The 17,661-nt window shown below is 44.6% G+C and overlaps 1 protein-coding gene across 3 annotated transcripts in view; it reads left to right on the top strand.

Moving 5' to 3' along the window:
- Positions 1–17,661, top strand: part of CAMK1D (calcium/calmodulin dependent protein kinase ID) — a 418,443-nt gene that overhangs the window by 224,735 nt on the left and 176,047 nt on the right. The window lies entirely within an intron of this gene.

Here is a 17,661-nt window from a genome sequence, read left to right as displayed (position 1 = left end):
TCCTAGTCCCTTTGCTCCCTTTCATATACATTTTAGAATAATCTTGTTTCCATCTACAAAAAATCTTGCTGTGATTTTGGCACTGTGTTAACCAGCATATCAATTTGGGGAGAATTGACATCTTTACCATGTGGACTTTTCAACCCATGAACATGGTATGTCTCTCCATGTATTTACATCTTTTTTGAGTTTTTTAATCAGCATTGCGTAGTTTTCATGATACAAGCCCTGCGCATGTTTTGTTAGATTTATACTTAACTATTTCATTTTGTGTGTGGCTGTGAATGGTATTGTAGTTTAATTATCGGTGCCCGTGGGTTCACTGGTAGTATATAGGACTATGTACAATTGATTTCTGCAAGTATTTCTTTTATCCTGCGACCTGGCTGAACTCCCCTAGAGTTCTAGAAGTTTCTTTTGTTGTTGTTGTTGTTTAGATTGCTGGACATTTTCATATTATGAGACTTTGGATCTTATTTAAACCTTCTATTTTAGATGGCTTTGCTGACACTGCTCTGGCAGGAGAAGGGGGTGGGTGCTGCCTGACTATTGGCAGTTGTAGGGAGAGGTCCAGGTTGGACTGGGCCTCCATTGACACCTGGGAGGCGGCTGCCCTTACTGCCAGGTGGGGGGAAAAGCGTAGCCTCCTGCGTGGTCTCCACTGAGCTGCCCGAGGTGGAGGCTGGCGGGGACAAGCCTTGTTACTGGCCAGCAGGGACAAAAGTTTCAACTCCCCACCTGGCCTTCCGTGACACCACCTGGTGCAGGTACTGGGGCATCTTGGGACAGTCTTGCAAAGATGGACGTTCAGGCTCCTCACTCGGTTTTTGCTGGGGTGGGCAATGGTGGGCCACCATTTTTCCTGTGCTTTTTTGCTGGAGTTGCGTAGCTGTTGTCTGCATGTCTTGTCTTGCCAAGGACCCTCTCCCGGTCCTTTGGCAAGAGAGAAAGCGGGCTTTCCTCGGGACTTTTTAGTTTGCACCTGTTGGCGTTTCCAGTTGCCACCTTTTCCAGCTCTATATCTGGGATAGATGAGGCATAAAGAAAACTCAGGGAGCGCATCACCATCATGTTCCTTGGATCCCAAGGTCCCTCTCCAGCCTGCATCCCCCCTCCCCTGCAGCATTTTCTGATGTTCGTTTTCTATCAGATGTCCAGGGGTTTTGGTTGTACTGAGCAGGAGGGACAGGGAAAAGTATGTCTGCTCCGTCTTCCTGCAAGTGGACGTGGAGAGCTGGATTTGGTACCTGGGCCCTTGTACTTAACCCCCAAAAGGAGAGAGGAAGGGAGAGCCGTGTGGCCAGAGTGGTCAGGGAGACATTTGTAAAGTCAGTTAAACCTGAGTTGGCCAGAAAACTTAGGTTTTGGAAAGCTAAGGAGGAAGGAGCTTTTTCTTCCTGCATTAGCCTGACGAGAGGTGAGGACACAGGAGTGGGATGTGTTAGAAAGATCAGGAAAGAGCCTGGCCCACAGCAGTGAGGGCTGTGGCAGGGGACAGACACCATCAGGGCGCCCGTCAGGCTGGCATGTTCCTTGCTTCAGAAGTGATGAACCCAAGATGGGAGTAGCCAAGATGTGCCTGCCTTCCTCCCTTCCTTTTGTGCAGGGGAGTTTATCTCGCTTAGAAAACCGACTCTCTTGATCCAGGGGAGGCCAATGCTGCTGGCAGTGAATTCTCTTGGAGGAGAGAGTGCCAGAGATGGGGGCTTCCTGCTTATCTCGAACTCCTTTGAGCCTTAATTTCTTCGTCACACTCTTTATGGTTGTGAAAATTAACTGGCATACCAGGTAGGGTATCCAGGACCGTGCCTACATGGGCACGTGACCTGTGGCTAGTTTTCCTGGCTTCCAGAACCTTCCTTCCCTTCATTCACGGCTCACTGTGTGCTGGTGTCTGCTCTGTATCAGCCCTCTGGTTCTCAGCTCATGGAAATCTGGGAGGCGCTTGCTTTTTACATGCTTGTATACTGTCAGTCAAATTGGATTAGAATCCATAGATGTCTTCACTTGAGGTTTTAAAAGATTTGCCAAGAGTGCATGTGGCCGCATCTGGGATACATGTCACATTACAGTAATCAGGGACGTCTGGACTTCTAGTAGAAGTTGGGCAGGAGTCATGCACTCTTACAATATTAGACCTGTAGGATCCGTAGATGTTACCCTGTTTAATCCCTTGTATTCAGTGTTTGCTGTTTTTGTTGATTTTTTTAATAGAAAAATTAATATACATTCATTATTACACATCAAGTGACATAGAAATATACAGTATGGAAAAAGTTAATATCTATGGCATCACCTTGATAATCTTTCATTTCTCCCTCTGGTGTAGCTAATGTTAAAATTTTGTTGTTTACCAGTCTTCACTTTTCTTTCCACTCATAAATTCATATACGTATATGCTTAGTTTTTGTTTTTATGTTGTTTTAAATGAAAGCTACAACATATTTACATTACACCGAAACTAGCTTCCTGTACTTAGTAGTACATCATGAACATTTTTGTGGGTCTTTGTTTTTATTTATTTATTTTTTAATAAATTTATTTATTTATTTATTTATTTATTTATTTATTTTTGGCTGCGTTGGGTCTTCTTTGCTGTGTGCGGGCTTTCTCTAGTTGTGGCGAGCGGGGGCTGCTCTTTGGTGTGGTGCGCGGGCTTCTTATTGTGGTGGCTTGTCTTGTTGTGGAGCACAGGCTCTAGGCATGCGGGCTTCAGTAGTTGTGGCACATGGGCTCACTAGTTGTGGCTCACGGGCTCTAGAGCGCAGACCCAGTGGTTGTGGCGCACGAGCTTAGTTGCTCCGTGGCATGTGGGATCTTCCCGGGCAAGGGCTCGAACCCATGTCCCCTGCATTGGCAGGCAGATTCTTAACCACTGCACCACCAGGGAAGCCCTTTATTTTTAAATTTAACTTTACTTTTATCAAAGCAGGATACTTATATGTCGTTTTAAAGATCAAATAGTAAGACTAGGTTTAAAATGAATAATAGTTTTCATTTGTCCCTTTCCCCCACTACTCTGATTTTCTCTTCCGAAGAGGATATATTTTAAACTCCTTGAACTGTTTCTTCTGGTATTTACTTCCAAGTTTCTAAACAAAATATCTCTATTGCTATGTCTTGATTCATTTGTTTTAGAACATCATTTATTGACATTGTACTAACTAGAGGATTCAGCTGTTTCATCTAATCCCACAAACATACATATGCACTCTCTCTCTCTCTCTCTCTCTCTCTCTCTCTCTCTCTCCCTCACTCACACACATACACACATCTTAAATGATTAAATCAGAGATCAGTGCTTACATTATTGCTTATTGCTAGTCTGTGAATAACATTCACAGCACAATCATAAAGTATATTAGGATTACATTTTCTGTCTTGTACCTTTTTGGTTTTCCCTAGATTTATTAAGTACCTTGTTTCTCTTTTAAATTTTAATGTCCTTTATCAGAGTTCAATTTATATACAGTAAATGCATCCATTTAAAACGTATGGTTCTATGAGTTTCTGAGTAGTGTACACATCCAGATAATCACCAGCCCAATAAAGGTACAGAATGTTTCCATAGCTCAAAAAACTTCCAATGTTCTTTCCCAGTTAATCCCTTCCACTCTGTCCCAGGCAATCACTGATCTGATTTTTTTTCACTATAATTATTTTTGCCTATACTAGAACTTCACATAATGAAATCATCCAATATGTGTGGTATCTTTGTTTGCTATCTTTCACTCAGCATGATGTTACTGAGCTCCATTTATGCTGCTATGTTAGTCCTTCACGCCTGCAAAGTATTGCATTGTATAAACATATACAAAGTGTTTATCCATTCACCTATTGATGAACAATTGAGTTCTTTCCAGTTTGCAGCTGTTATGTTAAAGCTGTTATAAACATTTGTATTCAGGTCTTTGTGTAGATGTGTGTTTTCATTTCTCTTGTGTAAATACTGAGGGGGGGCATTGCTGGGTAATTTCATAGGTAGTGTGTTTAACTGTTTCTCAAAGTGATTGTACCATTTTTATTACCTCCAGTAATGTAAGAGAATTCTAGCTGCTTGTCAATGTTTGGTGCTGTCAGTATTTTTAAAATTTTAGCCATTTTAGTGCTTGTGTAGGCATGATTCATTGCAGGTTTTTAAAAAATTAACCGACTTTATTCATTTAGTTATTTAGCTATTTATTTAAGCAGTTTTAGGTTTTCAGAAAAATTGAGTGCAGGGTACAGAGAATTCCTATATACCCTAACCCTCGGTTTCCCCTATTATTAACACCTTGCCTCAGTGTGATACATTTGTTGCAATTGATAAACCAATAGTGACATGTTATTATTAGCTAAAATCCATAGTTTATATTGTGTTTACTCTTTGTGTTGTACATTCTATGGATTTTATTGATAACAAATGTGTAATGACATGTATCCAACATTACAGTATCATATACAATAGTTTCACCGCCTTAAAAATGCCCTGATCTCCACCTATTCAGCTCTCCCTCCCACCTTCCTCCCTCCACCCACACCCCAGCAACCACTGATCTTTTCACTGTCTCCCTAGTTTTACCTACCCCAGGATGTCATAGAGTTGCAATCACGCAGTCCCTGATTGGAAGGCTTGGAAATCAAGCCTTTCCAGATTGGCTTCTTCCACTTAGCAATATGCAGTTAGAGTTCCCCCATGACTTTTTGTGACTCGATAGCTCATTTCTTGTTCATGCTGAATAACATTACGTTGCCTGGATGTCCCACAGTTTGCTTATCCATGTATCTATTGAGGGACATCTTAGTTGCCTCCTGGTTTCGGCAGTTATGAATAAAGCTGCTGTAAACCTCTGTGTGTCTTTTGCTGGGTGGGGATAGAGCTTGGCTGTCAGTGTTCTGGAGCTGAGCTAGGCAGGGCCTTTGTTCAGTCACCTGTCTTCTTTGAAGTGCTTCTTTGACCCCTCAGCCACGTCTGAGGCTGCCTGATTCTGTCTGTCTGCAGAGCGAATCTCAGGCTTTCCCCCTGGGTTTGCTCTAAGGGCAGGAGAGAGAATCGCGGGTCTGATCCATCCAACCTGAGGTATCCGGCATCCTGAATTCCTGAGCCTTCTGAGGCTCAGATGCAAACCAGCCCTGGTTTTGTTTGCTTTTTACTCACGCACCCCCATCCCGCCCTCAGGCTTACATTTTGGGTCTTCTGATCTGTCAGGCCAGTTACAGTTTGACCTGTCCTAAGTCATTTTTCCTCCTAATCTCTTTTTCTTTCTGTTGTGCCTAATGAAACTCATTCTTTTTTTATAATGTCTGCGTCGTATACTATAATGTGAATATATCATGACTTTTCCCCATTCATTCATTTATTCACTCATATATTAATTCAGTAAATACTTACAATATATGATGGTGGTATATTAAAAATTGAGACAGTCCTTTTTTTTTTTGACCACACCCTCTCAGATGCCCTCTTTATCATGACTTGCTGAACCATTTCCCTGTTGATGGACTTTTGGGTTGTTTCTGTGTCTTTATTTTGCTTTTGCCTCCACACATAATACCTGGATAAACATCCTCCTCCATGTAGCCTGTCATACGGGGTTCTTTTATTTTGATAGAAAGATTCCCCCAAGTGGGATTGCAGGATCAAAGGTGCGTATGTTTTCCATTTTAATAGACATTGTCAGATTAATTTTCCAAAACTTTGTTGCAATTTACACTCCCACAAGCTCTGGAGTCCCTTTCACTTTCCAAGTGAGGAAATTAGGATCCCAGGAGGGCTGAGCATTATTTTAAGCAGAGTATTTGCAATTAGATGATTATTCTTTACTTTTTCAGTAGTAAGTTTTGATAATAATGCTGGACTTTGGGAGTTCCCTGGTGGCTTAATGGTTAGGATTCCGGGCTTTCACTGCCATGGCCTGGGTTCAGTCCATGGTCGGTGAACTGAGATCCCACAAGCCGCATACCACGGCCAAAAATAAATAAAATAAAATGGTTAATGGTTAATTAAAAAAAAAATGCTGGATTTTTTTTTTTAAGTAAGGGGGAGAATAGGACTGTGACCAAAGGTCCTCAGGTCGGCATAAGAACATTTCCTAATTTTCCATCCAACACCAACAGCTTTGACTGGAACTTGTGTGCGCAATCCCTGAACTCCTCATGAAGCAGAGGTCATCCTGTCCTTGGTGACGGGCTGTGGACACGTCTGGTGCCCCATGGGAGCTCCGACAGGGACACTGCTCGTTCCCCCTGGAGAGGAGGACTTAAGGTGTTGTTTACCTGACTGATCTGAGATGTGTTTTTCTTTCAGGAACAAAGTGTTCTGTTCCTGAGGCCATTAGAGGCTCAGTGCATTTCTTCTCTGGACCATAGTGAACAGGACCCAAACTGGTCTTATTAAGCATTGTGACCCCTCTGATTGCCGGTTTTTACTGTTCTCATTTTAACTTAGCTACTTCTAACACGTTCACGTCTCTGGACGGTGGAAGGCCTGCCTTTGTGAGCAGCGGTTGCCACCTGGTTCCAGGCCTCCAGCACAGAGGGTTCACGGGGACTGATCCTGGGGAGAATACGGTGCCCCAGAGTTGGAGGCATGAGGAGATAGTTGGAGTGGGGCAGGTGGCCTCAGCCTGTTGGGGTGGAGGGACTGGGATTGTTACCAAACCAAACTTGGATCCACTGGCCCAATGGGAAGCAAAGCCAATCTACTGGGTTGTGGTGAAGGAGAGTACAGCGTTTATTGCAAGGCGCCCAGCATGGGGCCAAGCAAGGAGAAAGGGCAGCTCAGGCTCAAAAGACCTGAACTGTCTGATTGCTTTCAGGGAAGGGGTTTTAAAGGGAAGGTTAAGGGTTCCTTAACCCTGTGGGTTGCAGGGTGACTGATCAGCTCATGCACAGGTCTCTGACTGGTCGATGGTGAGGTAACAGGGTGATGTTTCTGGAATATCAGTTATCAACTTTCTGGCTCCAACCAGTCTGGGGTCTATGTGTTGGTGGTCAGCACACAGTTAACTTCTTCCACCTGGTGAGGGTTTCAGTATCTGCAAAACAAGTCAAGGATACGGCTCAGGATATTATCTGTAGCCCTTGAGGAGGAGCTAAAGGTCCTGGACTTTGTTTTATGGCTAAACTAATATTATTTTGTCTTGCTTGACTATTTTCCTTTGTTTCTGTATTTTCTTACTTCTCTGGTTAAATTTGTTCTTTGGAACTCTGGGAAGGCCTAGGAGGCTAAAGCTTTTCTACAAGCAAGAGGCAGGGGACATGGCACGGTGAGGGCGGGGGCTGGGGGGGGTGAACGTCGGTCCCTGGGAAAACCCTGCAGGGTTCTGCTTGGTTTCAGGTTCTGAGTCCAGCATGGATCTTTCCAGCATTGTGGCCAGGGACAGCCCAGCTTCTCAAGCATCAGATGGGCCACCTGTAGAGCAGTGATAATGACATCTTGTCTGTGTCGATAATGTCTGTAAGACTAAACCCATGTGCTAGCTCAGAGCCCGGTCACACATTCTCCCTGCAACTTTCCTTCCAGAACCTTCCAGGTTCAATCCTACCTTTCCTGGAGATGACGCCTGGAGCATCACTTGTCTTTTGTGAAGGCAAAGATCGGCTCTCCTTTGCTTACTTACCACTGGCTCGCCGGCACCTGCCACAGTACTTAGTGAGAGAGTGAAAGATAAATTTAAAAAAACACGTTGCTGGCTTCCTCTCACCCTTTGTGACTTTTTTAAAACCCTGGGAGACATTTAACTTTCATCATCATCATAGCAATGACCTCAGTGTTCCTGACTTTTCACTCTGTGCCAGAATCTCTGCTAAGCGCTTGACATGATTATTATATGGACAATATCTATTATATTATTATTATACAATTCTTATTATAGCACATAACTTTATATTTGCTTATTTAATCCTCACAGCAGCTCCATGAGGCATCCTGAAAGTGCTCCCATGTTTATGGTTGAGAAAAGTAAGACCCAGAGAGGTTAAGTCATTTGCCCGACAACTCTCAGCTGGGATTCAAACCCAGCCTCTGGATCCACATCCCAAGCTCTTCTCCTTCACCCCCAATTCCCTCCTTCGTTCCCTTGACCAATGGTGTCATCACAGCCTTTCCCTCGGTGTCACATCACAAGAGATCATCATGGTCCCTCTGAAGCTTCTCCTTAATATAGTATATTAGGGTTATGCCCGCTGATGCTTCAAGCCATTTAAAAAACCAAATACAGTTCAATAGACTCAGATTCTGCTGTATCCTCCCCACTGTTTTTCTCTCCATCCAGTTTTTCTCCTTTAAATGCATCTTCCAGAACTACTTAATTTAACAAACACATACTGTTTCCTATACACAAAGTCATTTGGTCCTCAGAACAACCCAGTGGAAGAGGTACTATTTTTATCCCCATTTTATAGGTGAGACAGCTCAGGCCCAGAGAGGGTGAGCCACTTGCTCGAGGTCCCACAGCTGGAATCGGTAGAGCTGGGACTCAAATCTTGGAAATCTGGCTCTGAAATTCAGAATCCAAGCTCTGTACGATCAAAAGTCTTTGGCAGCTACATGCTTGTTAATTAAGAGATGTTCAGATCCTTTGCCCTGACCTTCAGAGCCTTTCATAATCACTCCCCAATTTACTTTATTCTGACTCAAATCCAGGAAGTCAGCCTTAATCGCTGCTCTTTTAGCCCTTCCATCCCTTTAACACCAATTCAGAGTATGCGGTCCAGCAGCTCAGTGTTTGTTCCTCTTGCGTGTTTGATTCAAGACATGTTGTTTGATTTAGGGCATGTGCTATGGATTATTCGGGATATACTGAGGAATGTTCTCACCACTCGTTAGAGAACCAGACTGAGGCACAAGTCCTGAGCAGCTTTTGTTGGAAGAAATGAAATGAACCCAGTTTAGCTAATGTGGACTCAACCTAGATGCTTGTGGAAAGGTAACAGTCTCCCACCTTTTTTCTGAGAGTCTGGGCCCTTTCTTCCCCTTCGGAGTGCATTGATGGAGCTTTTCTGTTCTGAAAAGAGAGCTTCATATATAAAACCTATGCTAGGAGTACTGGAATGTTTTCATACTTTGCATTTTTCTTCACAGAGCTTATTAAAGGAGAAAATTCACAGTTAGAAAGTAATTTCATTGCCTTAACTGTGGGTGTAACCGAGGAAAACCTGTGATTCCCTTGCAGAGATTCTGACTCATTAAGCCTGGGGCAGCATCCTGGGATTTGTGTTTGTAGAAGCTCTCTCCTTGATTCTGATGCATTCCTTCATTTGAGCACCACTGGCTTTGGGACGTTGCTCTGAAATGTGGTTAACCTTGGAAAAAGTAAAAGGCTTTGCATCATACTCAGAGGTGCAGCAAACTTTCCTGGTCTCAACACTTTAATATTTAGTCTGTTCTAAAAACTGTTATGAAGCTACGAAGCAAAGATAAAACAACAGAGCATTAATGGTCTGCACTTAAAAGAAAGGGGATGTTTTTATTAGATGCTGAGTTCTTGTTAGTTTTAAAAAAGCATATGACAAATATTACCATTTTTTAAAATTTGCCAGGGGATTTATTTTATCATGATCTTGAAAATTATAACTTTATGCAGTCAACTTTGCCCTCCACCTGCTGCCGTGGAAACATCTTGTTCCAAGGTGTTGAAAGCCCAAGATGACAATAAATAAATAGAAATTAAAAGCAGTACAAAAACAGAGCTAAAGACTTGTCGTTCCTGCCAGAACTCTTGTGTGCATCCCATGTCGAGACTGTCAGCACATCACTTGGAGCAAAGTTAGAGGCCTTTGTGGCTGGGAAGGGAGGAGCTCCTTGTGTGGGAGGATCTGATTATAGTCATTAGAGATGGGACACATTCTCTACCTCTGGTTTTGTTTCAACCTCCACAGTATCTTGCAGGAAAGTGTCAAATGGTAACTCTTAGAAGAGCCGAATGGTGTTTTTTGTTTGTTTGTTTGTTTTTTTAATTTTAGAGTTCTCGATTTTGTTAGGATGTTCCATTTCTGTGGGCTTGAACCAGTGTTTGCTGGTAGCATCCTCTCAAGCGAGAGGCTCCAGGTACAGAAGGAAGGGGACCGTCTATTGAGAAGGTTATGAGTTCAGGGTTATTATGGTCATAGAATGAAGGTGGATAGAGGTGGGGCTGTGTCCCTCTGTACTGATCACCTGATCTTTAGTGAGTTCAGAGGGACCTCAGGCCAGAAGGGCTTTAATGCTTCCAACATGGGCTTTTCATCTTGCTTTTGGGTATAGTTTGGACTAATGACCCCTTTCCAACCCTAAGGGTATAGGATTCTAACAGTTAAGCCCAAATTCCTCACCCTGATCTTTGACGCTGTTTACCACCTGGTATTCTCTTACGTAACTGTAATACTGCCTCTTCTCCCCAATATCCTCTTCTCACTGGCAAGCTCATTTCTGCCTCTGGACCTTCTGTCTTTTCTTTTTTATTAATTAATTTATTTATTTTTGGCTGCATTGGGTCTTCGTTGCTGCACACGGGCTTTCTCTAGTTGCGGCCAGCGGGGACTACTCTTGGTTGTGGTGCGCGGGCTTCTCATTGCAGTGGCTTCTCTTGTTGCGGAGCCCGGGCTCTAGGCGCACGGGCTTCAGTAGTTGTGGCACGCAGGCTCAGTAGTTGTGGCTCGCGGGCTCCAGAGCACAGGCTCAGTAGTTGTGGTGCATGGGCTTAGTTGCTCCACGGCACGTGGGATCTTCCCAGACCAGGGCTCGAACCCGTGTCCCCTGCATTGGCAGGCGGATTCTTAACCACTGCGCCACCAGGGAAGTCCAACCCAGCCCTTCTGATGGCCCGTTGGGAGTTCTTTCTGTCTGTGGTCTCGTGCTTGGCCTAAAAGGTGGGGTGTCTCCCAATTGGTGGGTCTCCTCTGGCGAGGCCCCAAGGGGCTGACCCACAGTGAGTGAGTCGTGCCTCCTCTGGTAGATAAAAAGGTAGTAACGTGCGTGTTGGGAGCTGAGCGTGAGCTAAGTCACTCCTTTCCTGCAATGGGTCCCATCCCTGCAGGGTGTGTTCTGTCTTGGCCGCCACACTTTGGGAGAATGGGGGGAGATTGGAGCCGTGCCTGAGAGGAACAAGCAAATAGATCAAAGCCTGCCTTAGCCATCTTACGGGAGAAGGTTAATGCAGTTGAGAGGTTTTCATTTTTTTTACCCCCCTGAGAAGCAACAGTGAGAGACGAGGCAACAGTAATGCTCAAATAACTGAGGTTTCTGGCAAGTTCCTTCCATCTCGGCAGAAGGTAAAACTGGAGAAGGTCAACTTCAAGTGTAGTGACAGAGAGTGTTGTGGCATCATGAGCTTGCTAACAGGAAGCATTGTTAGATACCTACGCAGACCGCTCAGGGTGACTGTAGAAACTTGGTCCCTAAGACTGTGTGAAAAATCAAAGCTATTCTTCCGAAAAAGCTGGGCACAGGCTTTTGTCCTGGACACCCTGACCTTTTACATTCACTTGACTCTCTGAGGCCCTGATCTGTGTAGTTTGAAGTCTGCACAGAAAGAATATTTCTCAGGCTTGGCTCACCCTGACCTTGGATGGAGGATTCCTTCTGGGCCCCTCAGTGGCACTGTGGGAAATGGGAGAGACTGAGGCCAGCTGCTGAGGGGCTTGGGTTGTCCTGGGGTCCGAGTAGGAGCTTCTTGTTTCCTGAAGGATGATTTTCAACCCCATCGTGGTTGGAAACTGTTGTTTGCCCTGTTGCTGAAGTAATTCCTTGATGGGTCCTTGTGCGTTAGCATCCCCCTTCTCGACTGTACTGTCATCTTCTCTGGCCACATGGCGTCGAATGTGCACTGCTTGACTGGGGAGAGAAAAAATAAAATGTAACCTAAAAACCCATCTGCTTTTTCAGGAGACACCCCCAAACAGACAGATGCCCCCAGGTTCCCCTCCGGCAGCTGTTTTCAGCTGTAAGACAGCCCCCCAGTGACCGTCTTCTTGTCCTGTCAGTTGTCCTTCAGGCACTGGTTCTACAGGGACAGAGGTCTGGGTGGGAGATTTCTCACCTCCTCCTCTAGCTGAGTGGCATGGGGACCAGGAACTCGTGTCCCCTGTCCTGCTGGCACTGCACCTCCCTTTTCTTCTGTGGATTCCGTTCAGGGACGCTCTGGCCAGCCCTGCAGAGCCACTTGCTGCAGCTTCCCCCCTGAGCGTCACTGTGATTCTTGACTCTTTGCCGGTGTTTCCTGTCCTTGCAGCTAGAGTCTAGTTTGGTTGTTCTTCCTACCAGCTCATTCCCTGCCACCTTCCCTGCCACCAAGAGGCAACATCTCAAGGTTCCCTGGTTGGGGACCTCGTGATGACATGAGCCAGGGGTCATGACGGTGGCCAGGATTCTGGCCATGTTCAGCAGGGCTTGGGTGACAGCACGAGCAGGAGATTAGGATTTGTTTTGTGCAGCTGTTCGTTCATTCATTCCTTCATTCGGCATGTGTCACATGCTGTGCTAGGAGATACGGTACAATAGTAACCAAGACAGATGCAGTCTCCATTCTGATGGAGTTTACACTGGAGGGGGAAGGGTACGGGACGTAGACAGTGAACCTGATAATTTCAGAAGTTGATACACACCGTGAAGGATATGGGAGAGGACGACGAGAGGGTGAGGGCTTGGGCGCTGCATACCGAGCGCCAGGCTGTCCCAGCTCCGTGACCGTCCAGGCCTGGTCCATCTGGTTGCACTGGACAGAACACCAGGAACCACCATCTCCTGTGACTTCCAGCCCAGCTCAAGTGTGTGCTTTTCACTTCTCTCAGGAAACCCAACGGCCTCTCTCAGTTGTTTGTTTGCTTTAAGACCTGTAATCAGTGAAACATCTGATTTAGTGTAAAACTGTTCAGACTTCACCATTTGGAGCAGATGAAATATAAAGTCGTGTTCACTCACAAGTTTACTGAGTGCCCTCTGAGCCCATGGCATCAAGCAGGAGCACAGGACAAGGTCCTGCCCTCAAGGAACTCCAGTCTGGGGGTGGGTGAAGGGATAAATGCACCCTTGATAGAGAGGAGGAACCCAGGGGACCTTCCCAGGGATGCAGGAGGCCCCTCTGCATTTCAGATCTATTGGTTCATGGTCCTGCAAATGTCCATAGTTACTGGAAATGAGGCCTCCATATTTTTAATGCAGCAAAACTGATTTTATTTATAAATGTTAAACCTAAGTTAAAATCGGGAGCAGTGATCTGCAGAACTAAGGCTTTTATCTTATAAGGGTTAATTCTTTCTCTTTCTTCTTTTCTAAAACATGTGACTCCTGATAAAACCCAGTGTTTCATTTTATATTTAAATGATGCCCCACTGAACTAACAATTCACTACTTAAAAATCCCCTGGGCTGGAAAGAAAACCAACCAATTTAAAGTGGAAGAAATCTCCCTCTTGATCACTGTGAGTTTCTCCATCTGGACATTCAAACACTTTCCAAATTGTCCTTGGAGTTTTTTTTAAGTTGTGGTAAAATGCACATGAAATTTACCATCTTCGCCATTTTAAGTGTATAATTCAGTGGCAGTAAATACATTACATTTCTGTGCAGCCAGCACCACCATCCATCTTACAGACCTCTTTTCATTTTGAGAAAAGACTGGAGTTTTTACAGCTTCTCTTGCTGATAGGTGTATTTTATTTAGCCAAGGCACTATTACTAGGTATTTTATAGATGTAAAATGTATAACATATACTTGATATGTAATCACATTTGTATTTGATTTAATTCTCACCATAATCCTATAAGGGGCATATTATATACAGACATACCTTGGAGATATGGCAGGTTTGGTTCTAGACCCCTGCAATAAAGCGAATATCATAATAAAGCGAGTCACACGTATTTTTTGGTTTCCCAGTGCACATAAAAGCTATGTCCACACTATACAGTAGACTATTAAATGTGCAGTAGCATTAAGTATAAAAGAAATGTATATACCTTAATTTTAAAATACTTCATTGCTAAAAAAAGCTAGCCGTCATCTTAGCCTTCAGCAAGCCATAATCTTTTGGCAGTACTGACATCAAAGATCACTGATCACAGACCACCATCACAAATATACTAATAATGAAAAAGCTTGAAATATTGTGAGAATTACCAAAATGTGACACAGAGACGTGAAGAGAGCAAATGGCCGTTGGAAAAACGGCACTGATAGATTTGCTTGACTCAGAGTTACCAGAAACCTTCCATTTGTAAAAAACAAAAAAAAAAAAACACAAAAATAACCCCCGCAGTACCTGTGAAGCGCAGTAAAGCAAAGCTCAATAAAGTGAAGTGCAATTAAACTAGGTGTGCCTGTACTCTGTTTTTACTGATAAGAAAACAGGTCAAGTACCTTGTTTAAGGTTATACAGTCAATAGATGTTGGAATGGGAATTTGAACCCAACTTTCTCCAAAGCCAAGGTTTTTCCTACTATTTCACAGTGATTTTCAGTATGAAATTTTGGTTCTGGCATCTTGCCTCTCCATCAGTCCCTGTTTCAGCACAGGTCAGAACGCTGGTCACATTTTCCCAGAATACTGGGCATGTGTCCTTTGTTCTCGAATCTTCCTAATCAGCACACGTAAGCACCAACACAGTAGGCGTGTGCAAAAGCAGCTAGAAATCAACACCATACTCTCTTTGAAGAGGATTTGGAAACTTAGATCCCTAAAACGTGATGACTGCGTATACCTCTGTTTAGAATATTCTCCCCTCTAAAAAGTCAAGCGTTGTGTTTTAACTGTAATAGGAGGAAGTGAATCTCGTTGTTACATTACCTTCCTGCCCATTGATGATGGCATTTGTGTCTTTCTTTTATGAAAACACATGGGCATATGACTTAAGTTTCCTTCTTAATCTCATCACTGGCTGGCCCGGGTGTAGAGGGAGGTAGAGGCAATGTTAATACTGTAGAAGGTCCAGGAAAGGTCCCGATGTTGGTGCTACTGGACCTGCTGATGTACAGGTGCCCTCGTTGTTGGGGAGCCATGTCAGCTGCAAAAATCGTGCAAGTGTTGGCAATCTTTTTTTATCCTTGGAAGAAGCAGTCTGTTGGAGAACATGGTTAGGAGCTAGCGGTGAAGCATCCTTGGTAGCGGTGAAGCATCCTCGGCTCCTTTCCCCTTTGTGAGGCTGTGGTGCTATATTCAGGCGTATCACTCAGATGGGAACACGAACCATATGGCACAAGACGGAAAGAAACGCGCGCCTTCTCTAGTTTGACATGCAAATAAGAGGGAAAACATCACAGATGCACAAGCTGGCTTCTAAGAGAGTAGAGGAAGGCCACCCAGCACTCCAGCCCATAGCCTCATAATATCTCCTCCCCACCTCCCCACTCCCACGGCTCCTCCCAGCCTGTGCCTCCAGGGACCAGAGGCAGCAGAATGGTGGGGGGCAGTAGGTGGGGTTCCAGACATACTCGTGGTGAGAAGGACCTCACGGCAGGGAAAAAGGGTGCTGCTGTGTTTGCAGGAACCGTCTCTCTTCCTCCTCTCTCTCTCTCTCTCTATCTCTTCATCTCTCCATCCCCCCTCCCCCTGCTACATCTCATCTTTTCCCTCTCCTTCCCCTCCCCCTCTACACAAACACACACGTACCTCCCTCATTGATTGACTGGAAGTTCATTGCAAAGTGGGGGTGGGGATTGATGAAGACTAGGCTCCTAGTTAATGTTTCACTTTTTCTCATTCTCAGATCCAAAGCTCTCATCCATGACCCTCCTCAGATCTGCTTTGAATGGCTTTGCATTGCCATCTGGATAAAGTCCCAACTCCTAGCCTGGTTGCTCTCCAAGATCCACCTTTGTTCTTGGCTTTATCCCACTGCGGCCACCAAGCCTTCCCCATCCTCACCCCCAGCCCTTTATAATCTGACCATTGCAAACCCTTGCTGCTCGCCATGCACTGTGATCTCGGGCACCTCGGGCCGTTTGCAAAGGCCCTTCTCTCTACCTGGAAGACTCTGTCCCCTTTATCCCCCACCCACACGCCACTTTTCTTGGATGAATTCTCCTCATCCTTCATCTGCCACGTTCATTTCCGTCAGGAAGTCTTCTCTGAGCCCCTACAACTGGCCAGGCTCCGCTCCCGTGTGATCGCATAACCCCCACGTTAACACATAACACGCAGCATCAGAACAGCCTGCTTGCTGGAGTCTCCTTGGAAACCCCGAGGAGCTCACACGTGGTAATATCCTCAGAGCTCAGTAAACGTCTGATGAAAGAAGGGGTGAACTCCGTCCCACACTGGCTGTGTAGCCATCCCTGCCCATCCCTCTTTTTGTACCATCAAGTCTGTAAATGTGGAAGAAGAGCGGGATGGAGGAAGGTGAGCTGTCTACCTTCCCTCTACTGTGGTAGAAAACACATCCTCAGGGACACATTCTCTGGCCACTGTCATCTCCATCACTGTTCCTCTTGTCCCACCACCTCCCTTCCAGTGTTTGTACAGTCATAAACGATCTTACTTGTCTGCTGTCCTTCTTCACCCTCTCTGGACCGTTTTCTTCACAAGCACCGGGACCTCATCCCTCTGGCTCCCTCTTTAGCTCTACCACGTAGCTCCTTCCTAGGACATACAAAATGTTCAGTACCTATCTGCTGAGTTGTAGGAATTAATTAATTCAGTTGACAGCCATATACAGGACTTTCAGCATCAGAAAATCCTCTCTCCCCTTTTTTGCCTTACAAATACAGAAAAAATGCTTTTCAAGAGGAGTGATCAGAACCAGAAAGCCCTCTAAGGGTTAACTATCTAGTGCATCCGCCCACTGAAGGGAAACCTCAGGAGAATTTTCATCTCCATTTTCTCTAGGACACATTCATGTGAAAACTTGCTCTGAAGGAGATCTAATGTTTATTTACTTTATAATTAACATTTTGTTTTCCACTGTCCATCTGTTTATTATTTGTTTAGTTACATTGATTTGCATGCTCTTGCATTCATTACCAGATCATCTAAGCCCCTAGGCATTTTTCATTGCAGTGCTCTCTGGAAAAGGATTACTATTTAACAATCCACTGATTGTTAAATTGTTAAGGATATATATTCCTTATTTAGAGAGCCTATCCATGTTCCCACTGTTCAGTTGGAGACTTCTATGCAACTGAAATTTTACAGGAAAACTCTCTTGGTAGATCTACTAGAATAATCGATGATTTTTTTATAGTGCTAGTTCCTCAAACTCTGAGACTTTAACAAGAGGGAAAAAACCCTATAATGTAACATTTTGTGAAACTCCCCTTTTGGATGATAGAAACCGACAGATGTCCTTATTATTATTCTGCAGAACGGTTCCTTCCTCTCACTGGGAGGAATCTGTGTTCCTAGACCCAGCAATTTCTACTCCTAGAAAACTCTTTCCATTTATTCTGCATGTGAGAATACTTCTCCCAGTTGGGGGTTTTGTTTGCTGTCAGCTTGCCTTCACCCCATGCAATTAAGCAAGGCTTTGCCAAAGTTACATGTTTTGCCAGTAGGGATGGTGGAAAGGAAAAGGATTTTAGAATCAGAAAGACCTAGCTCCAGGATATTTGGCAGGTTAGGGTGTCTCTCCATTCCCAGGTTCCTTCACTGTAGAAATAGGGGTTCTTCTGTCTGTCTCACAGGTGGGGCCTCAAGAAGCTAGTACAGAGCTTTCCACGTATTAGATTCTCAATAAGTGTAGGTTGTATGGGTGGCACTGAGCCGCATTG

The sequence above is a fragment of the Eubalaena glacialis genome, chromosome 2 (assembly GCF_028564815.1).
Source record: "Eubalaena glacialis isolate mEubGla1 chromosome 2, mEubGla1.1.hap2.+ XY, whole genome shotgun sequence".
Taxonomy (NCBI): Eukaryota; Metazoa; Chordata; class Mammalia; order Artiodactyla; family Balaenidae; genus Eubalaena; species Eubalaena glacialis.
The sequence above is the reverse complement of the archived record's forward strand: the minus strand, read 5'-3'. Positions and strand labels throughout refer to the sequence as shown.